Source organism: Brachycentrus maculatus, unplaced genomic scaffold (genome assembly GCF_059751285.1).
Source record: "Brachycentrus maculatus isolate JH-2025_06_01 unplaced genomic scaffold, ASM5975128v1 h1tg000294l, whole genome shotgun sequence".
Lineage (NCBI taxonomy): Eukaryota > Metazoa > Arthropoda > Insecta > Trichoptera > Brachycentridae > Brachycentrus > Brachycentrus maculatus.
Window position 1 is genome coordinate 930,474 of NW_028281045.1, and position 20,394 is coordinate 950,867.

The 20,394-nt window shown below is 30.6% G+C and overlaps 1 long non-coding RNA gene across 1 annotated transcript; it reads right to left on the minus strand.

Moving 5' to 3' along the window:
- Positions 1–517: 517 nt before the first annotated feature.
- LOC148305006 (uncharacterized) lies at positions 518–8,368 on the minus strand. Its single transcript, XR_015838264.1, has 3 exons — positions 8,279–8,368; positions 2,332–2,552; positions 518–1,010 (listed from the first exon to the last, which is right to left on the minus strand). It is a non-coding gene; the product is annotated as an uncharacterized LOC148305006 (long non-coding RNA).
- Positions 8,369–20,394: the final 12,026 nt, after the last annotated feature.

Genomic DNA, 20,394 nt, shown 5'->3' on the forward strand with positions numbered 1-20,394 from the left:
TAAAACACAGTTTTTTTATGGAAAAAATAAGTTTTTCTTTGACATAATTATATGGGCTTGAAAAGAAGAGTTCCTAAAAGGTAATAAGTTTTAAAAATTCTGTATATATTTACTATTAAAAAAATGTCCAATTCAAATTATACAAAAAAATCGGGCGTGAAAAGACATGTCACCTCTCCGGTAGTCTCTGATGGAATGAATGCGACTTAACGAATGCTGGGCCTTAATTCTAGAAAATCCACTGTATGGTCAGTTTCTGAGTCAAGTAGAGAAAAACTATCTGAAGTTCGACGCCAATCCACCAAGTTTGGGGAGCGAGTCTTTGCAGCGGCACCCTTTTTCTGTGTTTTAATTATTATATTTTTATGCAATAATAACCAATATTTCTTTTCCTCCAAAATTAAAAAAAAAACTAAAACAGACAGACGTTTTTTTCAATCCTACTTATGGGAATAATGGCCACCCATTTAGGATAAGGGTTGTTGAAAGTTTGTCATAAATAGGAAAACAATAAAAGTTCATAAATAATGTTTTATTTTATGCGTGTAAAAAAATATAAAATGTACAGATATTTCTTAAAAATAAATACATCTTTTTATTGCGTTTACACAATAAAAAATATTTTTCATCATTTTAAATTTTAATCGCTCAAATTGGGCTGGAAAATCAATTTGAATCCCACAATTGACTTATACAAAGCAATAATAATAATTATGCAACCGTTTATACAAAAGAAAAAGCACAAATTTAGACAATGACAAATAATAATATAAAAGTATTTTCGAGATCTCTTCGTTACTAGTAGTAAAGGCATGTTTATCAATATGAATTCTTTACTACTTTGGTTCATATTAATTTGGAGAAACCTCAAGAATTCTTTAATTTCACATGGTGCTTATTTAGGATACTCGTAATGTTTTAGTTATATCATTGCTTAGCCCCAATAGCTGTAGTGTCTGTAGCCATATGATGGATATCCATACCCATAGCTTCTCCATCCACCATAATATCTGAAATAAAACATAGGAATTAAAATCTTATTTATGACTAGTAAAAAAATTCAAGGGGGACGACTTTTCTCTACAACGACGATCGAAGAATGTGCGAAATAAAGAATTGTGCGAAAAACACGGATCGCCTGCATTGTGTACTATGTATTCTGTTCGCATAAGAGGAATGCCTCTTATACAAACATAAGGACTTTTTGAATGCCGAGTATTATAAATTAAGAAAAAAGTTTTTGTTAAATATATAAATGAATTAATATATGAAACGATATTTATCCTTATGGTTATTAACTGATTTTATTAATTTTACAGCATATGCAATACATATAAGAAAATACTTTATTTATTGTTTCGGCATTAACTTTGTGGTAAGACATGTTACAATAATTAAAGAAAACACTTTGTTTTTTACCACTTGAGTTTTATTAAAGACTACATGTTTCAGAAGTTAAACTTCCATCATTCAGGTCTGTATAATAACTAAAATATAAAATATAAAATTTTTCTATAAATAAGGAGAGGGGAAAGTAAGGGGAAGGGGTTAGTCAAGGAACGGAGTTTTAAAACAAAGGAAAAATTGAAAGCAATGGCGAAGAATTTTGAAACAATATATTATTTAATAAATTATTATTAGAATTCAGGTTTTTTTGTATTTCTAAATTTTCAAGATAATTCATACTTCCTTCCTACCTTCCCCTTACTTTCCCCTCTCCTTATTTATAGAAAATTTTTATATTTTAGTTATTATACAGACCTGAATGATGGAAGTTTAACTTCTGAAACATGTAGTCTTTAATAAAACTCAAGTGGTAAAAAACAAAGTGTTTTCTTTAATTATTGTAAGCAAATACTTGATGAAATAATTTTTAAACAAATGTAACTTGATTTTTTTAAACATCATTATGTACCATTTGACAAGGAATACTAATGTATATTTAATATGACAGTTTACTTTGACCATCTGTTGAATTTCGACAAATTATAGAGATTTTTATAAAAAATTGATATGTTTTGTCGTTGGCAGAATAACGTTATTATTGACTATATTAAGTGATATCCAAAACCAGCCAAAGGCAAATGCTTAGATATTAGATATGCGCAATCTGGTTTAAAATCGAATTGAATAACGACTCCTTCAAAAGAATTCGTGGATTAATTAGATTTTCGGATTTGATCATTTAAAGATAATCACGCCCATTGGTGCAATCATTTAGTTGCTTTTTGTGGGTCAGACGCTCTCAGCTTCTTGCTTCTTCGGTCCCTATAAAAAGACGATGATGAAGAAGAGATTTAGTATGTGTGTACACATATTTGGATAACTCACGGTCTGTAATATCCGCCCCATCCTCCGTAGCCACCATAATAAGGCCTGTAGTAGTGTCCTCCCCAGAATGTGGCGTCTGTCTTGAGGTCATCAGCCGGCTGCTGGTCTTCAGCACCCTCAGGAGCTGGCTCCAGAGGGACTGGTTTCTCCTTCACTTCCTCGACAGGCACAGCCACGGCCACCGCCACAAACAGGAACGCTGCTAGGATAATCAGCTTCATCTGGGGAACAAAAAATATTACGATTGCTGAGATGTCTGTTACACCCAGGCTACCACGTATGTGTGAACTCTTTATTTTGTCTCTAAGAGACACTCCAGCTGTTCATCATATTTAATTTACATACTCATATGCAGGGCTTTTTTCCCCATGTAACGCGGTGAACAGCGTTCCGGTACCTTTTTCAGAGATACATTTTTTTCTTTAATTTTAAAATCAATTACACGAAGCAATTTTTTTGCTTACTTAATTACAATCTATATTTATATGATTCATCAAAATGATAAAATATGGTATTTTAATGAATATTTAAATGATATTTGAATATATTTTTAAGTAAAGAGTTCCGGGACTTTTTTCTTTTAAAAAAGCCCTGCTATTATGTAACAAAATAAGGGACTAGTAGATCCTTTCAATTCTTAAATATGTATAAATATAACCCTGGACTGGTACTTGAAGCGGAGGGCTGATAACCTTTCCTTCGTGTGTTAACGATCAAGATAAAACTGCTTTAATATGATGCAGTGCCCCATATATACATATTTATATATATATATAAATATATATATATATATATATATATATATACATATATATATATATATATATATATATATATATATATATAAACATATATATATATATATATATATATATAAATATATATATATATATATATATATATATATATATATATATATATATATATATATACATATATATACATATATTTTATAGTATATTTAATATATATTTTAATGACTATATATTACGTATTAAAATGTCGTTGTGGTGAACCAGCAAGTCATTGTACAGTGAACACGTTAAGATAGTCCGTGACTTGCATATTATAAAGGTAGGTACTCAGTGAGACATTAATCTGTCAAACGAATATTTTTACCAGTAAAACGATATTTATTTTTTTGTATGGTTTGTCTTTTGTTTGTGTTTTGTTGTTCTTGTTTTTATTAATAATTAATAAGTTTCTAAATTTTGATCGTAAATTTTTATTGCCACGATTTTTAGCCTTCTGCAACCTCTCAGTTAACCTAGCGCTTATTACTTACTTTTTTATATTAAAAGTAATAACTGTTATTGTTTTGTCCACTTTTATTTTGATTGACCAGTGACAGTGTTTTGTTATTACTTTATTTGCAAAATAGACAAACAAGGAGTCTCATATTAGTTTTGTATTGATATGCAGTGTGCGTATTCATTTTTTGACTCAAGTTTTAGAAATTGGACCATAGCTAGATTTCAGAGTCACTTGGACGTTAGGTAATTAAAAAAATATTAAGTGAAATAAATATAAACATAAATAAAATAAAATAAAATTAATACGAATATAAATAAATCAGAGGTAAAATAAATATGAACGGAAAGTATGTGGAACAAGCCGGTTCGTGCATTAATGATGAAAAAAAAATGCACATGAAAATGTGAAATATGACATTACACAATGAAATTAAAAATCAGCAGTATTAAAGGTTAATAAAAGATAAAATGCGATTGTCATTGTTTATATGATGGTATTAAAAAAAAAACAAGTTTGGGAAGATGTCATTTAAAAAAATAGGTTTTACTAGAATGCATTTTTTTACAATGCAATTTTTGAAAATAATAAAAAGTAAATAAAATAAATAAATTCACTAAATAATTTTATTAACAGACGATAGTTAAAGTCAGCTTCTGTAGTGCAGAGGTTTGGGCGTTTGGCCACCAGGGAGGTCAAAACAAATATGAGTAATTTTTCACTCTAAAATTTATTTATTAATATAACTCTGGACTGGTGCCTGAGGCGTTGATTTGATCACCTGAGCTTTATGTGTACAATGCAGTGTCCTATGCACCATTGGGTGGGGGTAAGGGTAAGAGAGATTGAGAAAAGAGAGTTAGATTCACATTTAAGGGTCTTTATTATAAAACAAAATAACCTAACTTGTTAAATAACATTCTTTTCAAACTTTATAACTTCGTTTTAACCACTTTTTTATTAATTATTGGTAAACTTTAGCCAACTGGTTTCGACAAGAACCTTGTCATCATCAGGGTTTATTTAATTCTAAAACATTAAAATGCTAAAAAACATTAAAATACTCATGGTTAATTACATTCCCTTACCAAAAACTTCCACACACTCCGTACACCAAATGAAAATATATTTTCCCCATATGAAATTATATTGTACGGAGTGTGTACAAAGTATCCGCGGAAAACATTCAAAATTTTTTTTTTTCGATATTGTCGTAATGAGAAACACATTACAAACAGTGATGATTGAGTTTTATTTTATGTTTTTTTGATTATTGTTTTGTGAATTTTTTAAAAGTTTAATCCGTTAACAAAACCCCACCTGTAAATTATTACAAATACGACAAACGCTGCCCTGAAATAGCATATTATTATTTTTCATCGTTTTAGGAAACGCGCTGTTGACGTACATTATTAGGAAACTATATGTAATTTGTTGACGTTCAAAAGCCTTGTTTACATCACGCAATGTTAAGGCCAAGTGTCGGCTGGCTGTAATAAGAGTACTTTATTCTGATAAAGGATGCGCTACTACCTGCCCTTCGAAAAGGTGATTCGGAGATGTTATCGATGTGTTTACGAGAGTGCAGGTATATATGAATACCAGAAAAACAGGTACTGTAAGAAAGAAGTTTCATCGGAGAAAATTATATGTCGAATAATTTATTTAATAGCCTCAAGTACTTATTTTTGTTTATTATTACTTCGACTACTACTACTACTACTACCATCGCACCGTTTCCCCGCAGTGAGTATGAGTTCGAATTTTTTCAGTAGTGTGGTTGTTAATTATGGATAGAATGGTAAATGTTTCAAGTGTGCAAAGCGATCATTTAATTCGTCTGACAGGTTATAAGCACTGTGAACTCTCAGACTTCCATATTCTTCTTTATCTATTTTACGTAAGTATTTTATCTATTTTAAGTCAAAACATATAATAAAGTATATTTTACGAAGCTCACATGTGTTTTACGGAGAAAATTTACCCGTTCATATGTGTTAAAATAATCAATTATCTAAATAAAAAAATATATGGGGCGAAAGTGGTGTTGAAATGGGGTCAAATAAAGACCGAGGAAAATATGGCATAATCAGGTATTTCAGGTGCTTAAAGATACTGATCAGGAGTTGGAGTAATCAGCAGGTATGTATGAACTACTACTACCATCACGCCATTTCCCCGCAGGGGTAGGCAGAGAGGATGGAACGCCCCACTCTTCTGTTCTGACATGCACTCCTCGCTTCCTTCACATCCATGCATCTACATAGTCATACATGCCCTCCGATTACGCTGACTTTAGATACCATCAGATTTTAGGTTCTGATTGATCTGACATTCCTATGTCTTATGTGGTCGTCCTCGTTCTGCTCTCCCGCTCACATCCGTCAAATATATTTTCTTAGTCATTATTTCGCTATCCATTCGCTCCACATGTCCATACCACCTTAAAGAACTCTTCTTAACCTTTTATAAAGCTACGTTTATAATCTGTTTATTACGCTCCTACTTATACTAAATCTTACAGTGTTGTTATACAAAGAAAAAAAAACATTTTTTGTCGTAAATTTGAAGACAATATTTTTGCGCTAGAAATTATACACAAAAAACGTCGTATTGTAATTCATTCCAGATACATTTTGTATTTGTTAAAAATATTGCGCCAGTATGTAAAATTTTGACAAATGATAGTGCATATTTAATTTAATTTTCATTTAAAGTATTCTTTTAAAATTACAAGTTTAAATTTTAAATCGATAAAGTGTAATAAACAAACGATTAGTACAGAAATTATGAATGTATTCGATTATCGCCTGTATTTTTTGCTATTAGTACAAATTTGCTTGGTTTTTAAGGTAAGTCTTTCAAAAATTCGTTGGTAAATAAAGTGCTAGTAAGCTTAATCCTAGTAAGCCTAATAAGCGTAATCTTAGAATGATAATCATAGATTTATTGTTAAGTAAGAAAACCATAGAGTACGATTTAAGCTTATAATTAATCACCACAAATAAGCTTTTCTTGAAATAGCGATAAGGAAAAAAAAGTTTATTTACTCTAAATATTTATGGGGAGAATCTATAAAGTACACATGTACGAATAAATTTGAAAAAAAAACATGTCGCTCACTCCTTTCAAGAACGTCATAAATCAAAAATCGTCATTTTCCAGCTGTGCGTGTTTTCGGAATGCCCAGAAAATGTACTATATCCCAGCAAAAGAGGCATATTTTTGACTTAATATTTACCCGCTACAGGGCAAAAAATGTTGTTTTTGCATTTTGAAGAAAATGTACTGTTTAATTATTTTTATAAATAAATTAAATATTTTTCAAATGTAGAAAAAACCTTCAGTTTTTAGATAAAAAGATCTGTTGCACAGTAAAAAGTTCAATAAGTGGCTTGATATTTATTTTTAATACATTGTGTTATATTTTTAAACTTTAAAATCGTTCTCCTGAAAAATCAAGTATTTTGATTTATGACGTTCTTGAAAGGAGTGAGCGATGTGTGAAACGAGTTTAAAAGGAGTGATTTTTAAAACTATGAATTTTATTTACAGTTGAACTGCGTGATTGAGGAATCGTAAATTCAGACTATCTAATTTCTTATAACAACACCAATAAAACGGTAGACGGTCGGTCATGACCATTAGCGTTATTAAAAAGTACTTCTCCACACAAATTTGAAATAAAAATACAATATTTTTCCTGTTCTTTTGACCCTTATCCGAACCCAATTGTACAAAAGCCACTGTGTTTGATTGATGCAGTTTTATTAATTAAATGAATACAGAAGATCAGTACTGAAATTCTAGTACCAATGTAAGTGACATGATGTAACGAGATCGAATTGTAGAAGTACATAGATGTTAATTTGGCATTTTTGAAAAAGTATAAAAAAAACAAATTTCGCGAAAATGTCGCGAAACAAATTTCAAAAATACGAGTATTATTAAAACTATATTATTTATTATTGTGAATATATTACCAAAATGTGTGTTTTAATTTTAAATCAAACACAGATTTTTTGAGTGTAATAAGTTGTATTTTATTAACAAAAACACATATTTTTTTTTTAAATTGACAATTAATTAATTTTATTGTGACAGTTGTTTCGCCTTGTTAGGGCATTATCAAACGAATGCCCTAACGCGAAACAATTTTCACAATATAAATTTTTTATGTGTTTTTGTTAATAAAATACAACTAAGTAGACTCAAAAAATCTTTGTTTGATTAAAAATTAATACATAAATTAAAATGGAGTTCTACAAATTAAACGCCAAGTCAATAAATATATATATATATATATATATATATATATATATATATATATATATATATATATATATATATATATATATATATATATATATATATATATATATATATATATATATATATATATATATATATATATATATGTATATATATATATATATATATATATATATATATATATATATATATATATATATATATATATATATATATATATATATATATTTATTTATTTATTTATAATACACTTGTAGGAAATATCCGTTTTTGTTTATCTGCTATAAAATTTAAAAGCTTTTCACACAAGGCACCCAGTTAAAAAATTAATTAGTACATACTTTATTAACACAATTATTAGTATTATTATTTTAATAAACACAACGAAATTTTAATTATAAAAACGCAAAAAGACTGATCTTACCTTTTTATTGTTTTAATTACAAGTCACTGAAAACTAAACTTATCAGGAGTCGCTCGAATGCGTCCTAAGGAGGTTCTAATTGTTATGGATGCATCCTCCGCCTTCCCGTTGCTTATATATTCTGAATGGAGAGAGAGAAAGCCATAGTGCCTTCTGGTAGCTGCACTGCTCTCACAAATATAAACAGATTGTTAATTTTCTGTCTCACGCGGCAACCTACTCATTACAGGGATATTTCCAAAAGGAAAATGGCATCCTTGCGCAAGGTCGGCGCGTAGAAATAAGGATAAATATTTAATTATTACAGCGATACCGTGGCCAGATGACTCAAAATACTAAGGGTGGAAAAAGAGTTTAACTGTAAAAAAGGATGTGAAATTTACAATGATTGCATTTTAAAATAAATTGAAGCAATTTTTCAGGTGGTATTTTGATAAATAATAATAATAATAATAAAACCCTTATCCGCACCCCAATGGTGCATAGGGCACTGTGTCATATAAACGCAGTGTTATCTTGATCGTTTACACATGAAGGAAAGGTGATCAGCCCTCCGCTTCAGGTACCAGTCCGGGGTAATATTGAATAAATATGACAGTGAAAAAATCACTTATATTTATTTTACCCCCCTTGGGAATCGAACCCGGGACCTCCAGAACGGTAGCCGAGCGTGCTGACCATTACACTACGGAGGCGGACTTTGATAAAAATAAAATAAAAGCTCTCTACGTAATAATAAGGTGTAAGCTTTAGTCAAAACGAGCATAATTGATTTTATTGACTGATGGACTCAAAAAACATGGGGGGAAAAAGAGATAAATTATTTAAAAAAATCGAAATGGAATTTACAATGATTACATTTTAAAACAAATTAAAGCATTTTTACTGGTGGTATTTTGATATTCACAGTGAAGCGCCCATGAGGTATTTTTTTTACGAAAATGGCGCTATATAAGTTATCCAAATTTATTATTATTATTAAAAATAAAATAAAAGCTCTAGCTTTAGCCAAATTGAACTCCATTAATTTCATTAAACCGTTGAATAAAAAAACAAAGGGTAGAAAAATAATCAAATGAAAAAAATGTTGTATTTACAATGGCTACATTTTCAAATAATTTGTGGCATATTTTACAGTTAGATATCTTAAAAATAAAATTAAAGCTCTTTCCATAAAAGGAAGCTGTAAAGTCCGCCTCCGTAGTGTAATGGTCAGCATGCTCGGCTACTGTTCTGGAGGTCCCGGGTTCGATTTCCAGGGGGGTTTTATAAATATAAGTGATTTTTTCACTCTAATATTTATTCAATTTTACAGTGGACTGGTACCTGAAGTGGAGGGCTGATCCCTTTTCCTTCATGTGTAAACGATCTAGATAACACTGCGTTTATATGAAACAGTGCCCTATGCACCATTGGGGTGCATTAAGGGTTTTATTATGATTATTATTATTAAAGTTCTAGCCAAATTGAGCTTCATTGATTTGTAACATTTTACTTTAAACATCGATAATATTTTTTACAGTGATAACTCAACATACGAGAAGAAAATATGGAAGTATATAAAATGAAAGATAACAGAATAAAATTGAAAGATCTACGCCTCTGTTGATTTCTAAGGATTGATTCAATAATCTCATTGTGAGCTAAACAATATGTCGCGTGACCTTCTTAAGAAAACGAGAAAATTCTTTCATCTGGGAATTCCTCGAATGAATCACTCAGATTAAAAATTAGTAGTAATCACTTCACAAAGTTAACAGACGACTTCTAAATCACCTTTCAATGTCAATTTTGTGACGTACGTATTTTCACTATCATTTATACTAAAATTCCAATATTTTTGTCCTCAATTTGATGTAGTTATATAAAAGGTGTTTATTTTAGAGGTTTGGTTTTTAAACTGGCCACACTGTTTCTACAGACTGTAAATATGATAGTTGACAGTTGATTTGTAGTCAGTACGTTTCGCCATTTTAACATGAATAGACTGAATTATTATTATGCGCGTCGTGGGTTTCGGTGAATGGGCCGAAAAAAATATTCATGATCCCATTTTTCAACAGTAAATTTGGTTCATCAATGAGGCAAATTTTTGGTAAAATGGCTATGTCAACAAGCAGGATTGCCGAATTCGGGGTGGAGAAAGCCCAGAAATCTTTGTAAGACGCCCTTACATCCATTAAAAGTCACTGTTTGGTTTGCTTTATGGACAAGTGGAATCATTGGCCCATATTTTTTTAAAAGACGATGCAGGCCAGAATGTTACGGTCAATGGAGAGCGCTACAAAACCATAATTACTGACTTCTTCGTACCTTAGTTGAATGGCATTGATGTGACTAAGCTGTGGTTTCAACAAGATGCTACACGGCGGGTGCCACCGAGAAAATTGAGCGAGAAAATTGAATTTGTATACCTCTAAAAACACCCTATACTAATTTACTACGTTTTACACGTATCAAATTGGAATATACGTTTGCTAAAATACGTCAGATATTATTATCCTTAATATGCATATGAGTCATCAATGAAAAATTAATTTAGGCTAATAAAAGGCTACTTCCTCAAGGAAAATAAATACATATAAAAGCTTGTAATTAAATATATTATTTTTTGACATCTCATCAAAGATGAAGAAGAATATGGAAGACTGGGCATTTACGGGGCTGACGACCGTCGTAGGCTGGTTTAAGTGATCACTTTACACACGAGTAACATTCACCAATTCTACACATTATTGACAACCACAGTACTCAAATTCTTGGAAGTTCTATATATATGAACCTATTTAGAAACCTTGTTCTTGAATCACTAGAACTTCACTAGAGATATCTATTGGTGGGATGTCAAGAAGCTTTTTACTAAGCAGAAACCCTTATATTAGTATGTGAGGTCCGAATCCTGGATTATAATCACACACATGAGAAACGCCAGAAAATAACATTTTCATTTTTATTATTGGAGATAATCCAGATTTTGTGAACAAGTATTTGGACACACTCAAAACGTTGGAATTAATTGATACTCAAACAGTTTTAAAATATTTATGCTTCTACAATAATTTATTGGCATACTTAAATGCGCTTTGTTAGGATAAAATTAAACGAAATTTGATTTGCGTATTCCGGAATAATTTACAAATACCCAAATTCAGGAATCCTGTTAATACAAAATTTGACCATGAATGACAACCACACTTCTCAAATTTCGGAAATTGTATATATATCTCTCAGTTTACACCTTCTTTCACATGCGAGATCTCGGCACCAATCTATGTTTGAGTTAAGTAAGCTTTTTATTTAACAGAGACCCTTATCAAATAAATCTATAAAAAAAAATATATATATATATATATATATATATATATATATATATATATATTACGATTTAGGATATATATATATATATATATATATATATATATATATATATATATATATATATATATATATATATATATATATATAAATATATATTACGATTATATAACACACTTGGAAAAACACGATTTTAAATTTTTATAATATTAAATTCGCAATTTGACCAGTTATTTTATTCACAACATTTTGAGTGTGTCTGAATCCTTGTTCACAAATCTGTGTTTCTCCGTTAAGGAGATATTTATATTGACATTTCAATATAGATGAACAAGAATATGGAAGTCTGAGTATTAACAGGGCTTACGACACGTCGTCGGTTGGCTTCAAACCGAAAAAAACAGCCAAAGACAGGTCGTAGGCCTTGCAAATACCCAGACTTTTATACAATTCTTCATGTATTGAGATATCAAACAAATAAATAATTACTTTCATTTATTGATTCGGCAGTCACTTTGTGGTAAAATCTATCCATTTTTAATTAATGTTTTACTTAGTCAGTACAACTATTTCTTAAAATCTAGAAAGATATTTTATGAAATAGTTGTGTTTACTAAGGAAAACATTAATTAAAAATAAATAATTATTGTCAAAACAGTATTGTTACATCGCCAAGGCAATATCGATTCTGAATTGGGTATAGTTAGTTTTGGGAAAACACCCCCTAGTTTAAGAACCGTATAGTACAAGGTAGGTACCCTGCCTGTATACGTAAGTAGGTAAGTACCTACGCATGGTGAGTACCTACCTTTGTTTATGTAAATCGCTCGGTTCATCACACGCATCGGAGGAGTTATTTTCGCTCCATTAAGTTGCGTTGGAATCATCTTATAGATCAGGTTGTAAGGACGTCGACTGGCTTAAATGTCGAGGATAGCTTCCAAACAAGCCGAGACCATAATATTATACCAGTAGAGTACCCTTGGAGATCTCGTGATTCACAATTATATGCTCAGGTGTATGAACTCCTGGTAGTCTGTCCTTATCGCAGCGCTCAAACGGCAAAAAAATATGTTGTAAAAATTTATAGTATGGCAATCTCATAAAATCTTGTCAACACAATTTGCAATATCATTAAGATGTAATCAAATAACAAGTAGCAAATGAGCTAACATGGTTATTTAATAAAATGGCAAGCATAATGGCAAGCAACACTCTCCTTATTATTCATCGTTCACTTTGTAATACCACTTTAAAAAACACATAAAAAATGTTTTATGCGATTGGCTGGTGTTAAAATATGAAAACATTTATATATTTGGCATAACGTTGTAAGTGAAGCATCTCAGGAAATAACACATTACTGCTATATGGGAAAAGAAATGGAGGAAAAACAGTATATATTCGCCTCCGTAGTGAATGGTAAGCCGTGATGGAGGTCGCGGGTTCGATTCTTAGTGGGGTCAAAATAAAAATAAATATGAAAAGTGACTTTCATTCTCATATTTATTTAATATCACCCTAAATTGGTACACGAAGTGCTGGTTTGATTACCTGCGCTACATGTGTTTACGATTAATATAGCGCTGCTTTTATACAATGCAGTGCCCTATACAGCATTGGGTGCGGGTAAGGTTGAAAGAGAGAGAGAGAGAGAGAGAGAAAGAGAGAGAGAGAGAGAGAGAGAGAGAGAGAGAGTTTGATTCACATTTTTAGGTCTTAATGATATATTTTTTAAAAATGAAATTTGCTTAGTATTTACCACTATTAATTATATTATATGGGAGCCTATAAAAATCAATAAAATAATAAATAAACTACTTTTTGATATTGTTGTAATGATAAGCACATTAAAACCAGTGAATACTATTTTTTATTACTTTTTTTAAAATTTCAAGTATCGTGAAAATTAAAAAAAAATATATATATTTGCAAAATCTCACCTACATGCAATAATGATCAAGATAAAACTGCTTCGATACGATGCACTGCCTTATGCGCCATTGGTATGAATAAGGGTTAGAAGAAGAAAAATATATCAAGAATACATTGCCAACATTCAAATCAATAAATCAGAAAAAAAGGATTGGCAAGATGTGAACCCATAAAGCCAGTTTCACAGTCGAGCGTCTACTTACGAATGAAAATTAAGCTTAGACATAATTCAAAAATCAAATTCAAAACCCTCATCTGAACCTGATGGTGCATAGGGCACTGCATCATATAAACACAGTGTTATCTTGATCGTTAACATATGAATGAAAAGTGATCAGCCCTCTGTTTCAGGTACCAGTCCAGTATTGAATGAATATCAGAGTGAAAATTTCACTTACATATATTTGACCCCTCATGGGAATCGAACACGGGACCTCCAGCACGGTAGCCAAGCATGCTGACCATAACACTACGGTGGCGGACAAAATACTGTGTATAAGACATAACTGTGTATAATTTAAGCATTTCGTATTCAGATAATTACTGATATTCATTCAAAATGTAAGTAGAAAACTTGTAATTTAAGTAATAATAATCACTTCTGGGTACATATGAGAGATACTGGTAAACGTATAAGTTTCGTTTAAGTATTTAAGTTGCGTTGGTGAAATTGGCTTTAGCAGTAGAACAACCTTTTTATTTTCATTAATCCAACGGAAGGTATCGCATTTCTTCAGTAGACCCTAGCAATGTGTCGTCTTCATACAAGTTTCCTAAGATGGTAAGCAAGCTGGGATATTATGGAGTAATAACATCGACATGGAGAGCAAGTCGAGGTACAGGGTAATGTTAATTATTATTTATACCCGCGTATAAAGTAAGGTTGTTAAATTTAATACATTGGAACCTCTCATAACGAGCATAATTCGTTCCAGAATCTTCTTGTAAGCGAAACATTTTTTGTTCTGACTGGCGCGGAAGTCCCGGATCACAAATGAATATCGTGAAAAAGGGACTTGCCCTTTCACTGAAACTCGTTATGCGAATCATTTCCCGTTAAGGGAGCAACTTTTTTACAATTTTTTGCTCGTTTTGCGAATAACTCGTTATGAGAGGTGTTTGTTATGGGAGGTGAACATTTAAAAGAATTATGCATTATATTTTTTCACAATCATATGAATAAAACTGATATTCAATGATTTCATTACATCATTTACTTAAAATAAGTATACTTTTATCTAATGACGTTTTGAAAAAAATAAAACTTGGGTTTTATTCATGTAACATATTACTTGTATACAGAACATAAATCTGAGACATTTGCTCACAGGCAACAATAATACATCGATCACGAACTGCCTATATTTTATACGCTCGCTAGTATTAATTCGGGAATATTTATGTACACGGATGTAAAATTCGAGTGTGCTGATGTTTTTTTTATTATCATAAAATGTGAAGTTTTTGTTTGGATTTGCATAAATATATTGTGCTCCGTGAAGTGTGGATAGAAAGATGAATTATTTAGGTAAGTGCCCTTTTTTTCGTTTTTGTCGAGTCATTGTATTGTATTATAAGACTGTAAGCTAAGCAACCATTTATTACTTGTAATAAAATTGACAGATTATGTATTTATTATTATTACACGTAATGATTGTGTAATAATATTTTATTTCAAATTTAATGTCTGTTTTTGTGGACAATTTTAAAGCATTGGTAATCATTATTTTTAGATAAGTAATACGAATCTGTACAGGATACTAGATAATTTTGAAGGTGAATATAATCATATGCGATTCAAAAAAATAATTAAAGGGTATGATATGTGGATATATACTATGTTTATATTGTCCGCCTCCGTAGTGTAATGGTCAGCACGCTCGGCTACCGTTCTGGAGGTCCCGGGCTCGATTCCTAAGGAGGGCAAAATAAATATAAGTGTAATAAATAAATTCACTGTAATATTAATTCAATACTACCATGGACTGGTACCTGAAGCGGAGGCCTGATCACCTTTCCTTCATGTGTAAACGATCAAGATAACACTGCGTTTATATGACACAGTGCCCTATGCATCATTGGGGTGCGGATAAGGGTTTTATTATTATTATTGGTTATAGATTTGGCGTTTAATTTGTAGAACTCCATGTTTATTATTACATATATTCAACTAATAACTAACCATCACGCCGCATCCCCGCAGGAGTAGGCAGCGAGAATCAAACGCCACACCACCCTGTCTTTACAAACATTCTTCACCTCTTCCACATCATGCATCTCCTCATACTTACCCGATGATTATTACGACTCCTGACCCGGCCGCTTTCAAGTATTTGGCATACCTGATCGTGCCATGTTTTTCTCGGTCTTCCTCTGCTTCTTTTCCCACTAATATTCGCCTAATAAATTTGTTTAACCGTTCTTTCCTCACTCATTCTTTCTACATGTCCAAACCATCTCAATACACCTTTCTTAATTTTATCGATAATGCTTATCTCAGCTTTGCATTCCTTCCTTATTTCACTATTCGCACATCTATCATACATCGTTTTGTCGCACATTCTTCTGAGAGAACGCATTTCGACTGCATTCAGTCTACTTTCATCCTTCTTTTGCCAACTCCATGTTTCACTTCCATACATTAGAGTTACCAATTACATTTGCCTCATAAATTTATCTCATAAATTTCACTCATTCGATTCACATGCCCACATTACATGATTCACAAAGCTGAGATAAGCATTATCGATAAAATTAAGAAAGGTGTGTTGAGATGGTTTGGACATGTAGAACGAATGAGTGAGGAAAGAACGGTTAAACAAATTTATGAGGCGAATATTAGTGGGAAAATAAGCAGAGGAAGACCGAGAAAAACATGGCACGATCAGGTATGCCAAATACTTGAAAGTGGTCAGGTTAGGAGTCGTAACAATCGGCGGGTATGTACGAGGAGATGCATGAACGTGGAAGAAGCGAAGAATGTTTGCAAGGACAGAGTGGTGTGGCGCTCTATTCTCTCTGCCTACCCCTGCGTTAGTTAGTTAGTTTAGTGGGTGTACCCTTCTGGCAAAAAACGTCGAAAATATGCAATTTGACTTTATGAAGCAAATTATAAACTTTTCAACGTTCAAGAAACTGGCAACATACACGTACACAAAGTAGTTTCTAATGTCATATTTATCTGGTTTTAAAAGCAAATTTAACTTCAAGTTTAATAGCGGGTATTTTATTCAGGCTGAAAACATTAAATAACAAGGATTATTCAAACAGGGATTTTAGACTTAACGTTTTTAGCCCGTACACCGACGATATGCAGGGACCTATCTAAGGTTGAATAAAATATTTAAATGTGTATTGTAAATATCCCATACATGTAAATCAAACAATGCGTGTAATTTGTGAGTGACATTGGAAAAATGCGTTTGTAATATTTTAACGTATTGTCATGTCATGCCGGGGTATCCAATTAAAGAAAAATGTATGTTAAATGCTACTTTATCTCACAGCAGTACATCTTGCCGCCATTATTATCATGAGACATAATAATCCCATAAAATATACCTAAAAAAGACTCGTGTATCGATAATTATGTAAATTTACGAACGCTCATGTTATAAGAAATAACTTGGCACAATTAAACTATAATTGCTAAATACATAAATACGTTATTGTATGGATATTTCATAGATACCTTAAGGGGGTACTCGCAAACATATAATCCAGTAAGCGAGTGGCTGTGCGCACAGCTACACGTGTCTCGACGTACATTTTTTAGAACATATGTATATAGGTTTTTTTTAACAATTTTGTTTTAACTCCTTATATTTTTTTTAACTTTCAAGAACTCTTTTGTTTTCATCTTCTTTCATATAATGACCATAAATGTTTCATCTCAAATTGACACACTAAAAATATGATAAAACTGGTTTTTCTGAAACAAGCCTTGTATAAATTAGGTATATATTAAATATAATGATCAATTTGTAATTTGTTACCATAAAAATAAAAATATTTTTAAATCATGCAAATTTCTATTAAAGATATATATATATATATATATATATATATATATATATATATATATATATATATATATATATATATATATATATATATATATATATATATATATATATATATATATATATATATATATATATATATATATATATATATATATATATATATATATATATATATATATATATATATATATATATATATATATATATATATATATATATATATATATATATATATATATATATATATATATATATATATAAGAATTAAGGTTAACAAGACTAGAACACAAATAATAAAGTTACATAATAGATTTTTTTAAATAACCAAAACAAATGCATACATGGCAAAATATAAAAACAATAAACAGGTATAATAAATAGGCATAAGAAGCATATTTAAAATAAATGAAGAAAAACATAAGGTAAGAAGCATATTTCAAATAAACAATGAGAAAATATAAAAAAATGTGAAAATATAAAAAATGAGAAAAAAAAACATAAGGTAAAAACAAAATGAGAAAATATTACTAAACCCCATATGTATATCTTTCCATAAAGTGTTCTTTCAGATCATTTATTTTGGATCCCCAAATGGGTTCTATTGTATTTATATGTCAGGCAGCTGGCATATCGAAAAACCAGTGTTTGCCAAATGGTTTATGAAGGTAGGTACTCTTACTTTTTGCGACGCATGAGGAAACTGAAATGCATATATTGTAATATGTTCAACTCATTTGAGTCTAGCTTATTGAACAAATATTGCACCGAGCTCAATGCACCGAAGTATCAAGTCACATGCACCTTCTACGACGCTAAGTCACCGAGATGACTATCATTAATCAGTTTTAAATTTTCCATGATGTATTTTATTTTATTTTAAACCGTTTAAAATGAAATCCCAATTGTCATTGCAGGTGCGTCATAAAAAAGACAAATGACAACTGCAATTCCAATAAAAAATGATACTTAACCCTTCTTATCAGGAATGGTAAATAACGTTTTTTCTAGTATCCGTGTAATAAATTAAATTAAATATTTTTAGACATCTCAACATAGATGAAGAAGAATATGAAAATACGGGTATTAATAGAGCTTATGACTTGTCGTTGGCTAGTTACTTTACACACGTGCAACATTCACCATTCTACCCATGATTGACAACCACACTACTCAAATTTTTAGAACTTCTAGATATGCATATGATCGATCTCATAACACAATACTTGCGAGTTCACAACAGCCATCTATGTTGGATTGAAAAAGCTTTTTTTTACTCTCTCTCTCTCTCTTTTATTTGGATGTATGCAGAACCCAGATTTGTGAATAACTACGAGTATGTTGTACATAAATGCGACATTCAAAGATTCATTAATTGATATCTCAACACAGATGAAAAAGATTATGAAAGTATGGACATTAACAGGGCTTACGACTTGTCATAGGCTGAATATATAACCTGCCATAAATTGGTCAATGTTACACGTACACAAATTAGCATATGAAGATCATATCCCAGTAAATTACCCAGACTTCCGTATTTTTCTTCATCATGTTGAGATATCAATAATATTTTACTTTTTTTAAATAAATCCTTAACGCAGCGAAAACCCAGAATTTGTGAACAAAGATTTGGAGAATATTGTGAATGAAATACAATATTTGTTACTAATGAGTACATATAGCAATTCTGTAACAATACAGTTTATTTGGATTTATTGATAAATATTGAAATAGTGAAAACGAATAAGTGGAAGAGCGCCTGTATTGCATAATATCGGTCACGCGTTAGACTCCCCTTCGAACAGTGCTGGATTTACGTACAAGCTTTAGGCCCAGTATTGTACTGTTCTTACCAACCTGTAAAAAAAAAATCTGGAATGAATAAAATAACACATTTTTTAGTAAAAGTTTATTTTTATTAAATATTTATTTTCATATTATTTTTTAACTTCTTGTAACATTTTTTAAACTCTTATATTAGTATGTGAATGTGTGTGATTATAATCCAGGATTCGGACTTCACAAACTAATATAAGAGTTTCTGCTTAGTAAAAAGCTTCTTTACATCTCATCAATAGATGTCTCTAGTGAAGTTCTAGTGATTCAAGAACAAGGTTTCTAAATTGGTTCATATATATAGAACTTCCAAGAATTTGAGTATTGTGGTTGTCAATAATGGGTAGAATTGGTGAATGTTACACGTGTGTAAAGTGATCACTTAAACCAGCCTATGACGGTCGTCAGCCTCGTAAATGCCCAGACTTCCATATTCTTCTTCATCTTTGATGAGATGTTAAAAAATAATATGAAAATGACTCCTGTAATTGAAGATAATCCAGATTTTGTGAACAAGTATTTGGACACACTCAAAATGTTATAAATATTTATTTTATTTCAAAAATTATAAAAATGATTAACCTAATGCTAAATGCTATCCAAAATCTCTCTTGTAAACCCTTATGGCCCAGTATCTGTTAAGACATAATTTTCTCTAAATCCAGGTAACATTTTGCGTAGTAAATATTTTTCTTAAACAACGTTTTTGCATTTAAAACATAAGTTTTACTTTGAATTTATTATATGGATTTGAAAAGAAAATGTTTATTGAAAGGAAAGGAGTTTAAAAAAAATATCAAAATATTAAAAAAATATTTTAATAAAATATTTTCATAGTCACTTATGAATATTTATGTATGTTTGTGTGTACACTAATATTCATTAGATAATTTGAAGAAAAAAAATCATTATTTTTTAATAAAATAATAAACACTAAGGCCACATTTATATTTTTCCTTAGAGGCCTAACCTTTTATTTCATTAATTAATTCGGCAGTCACTTTG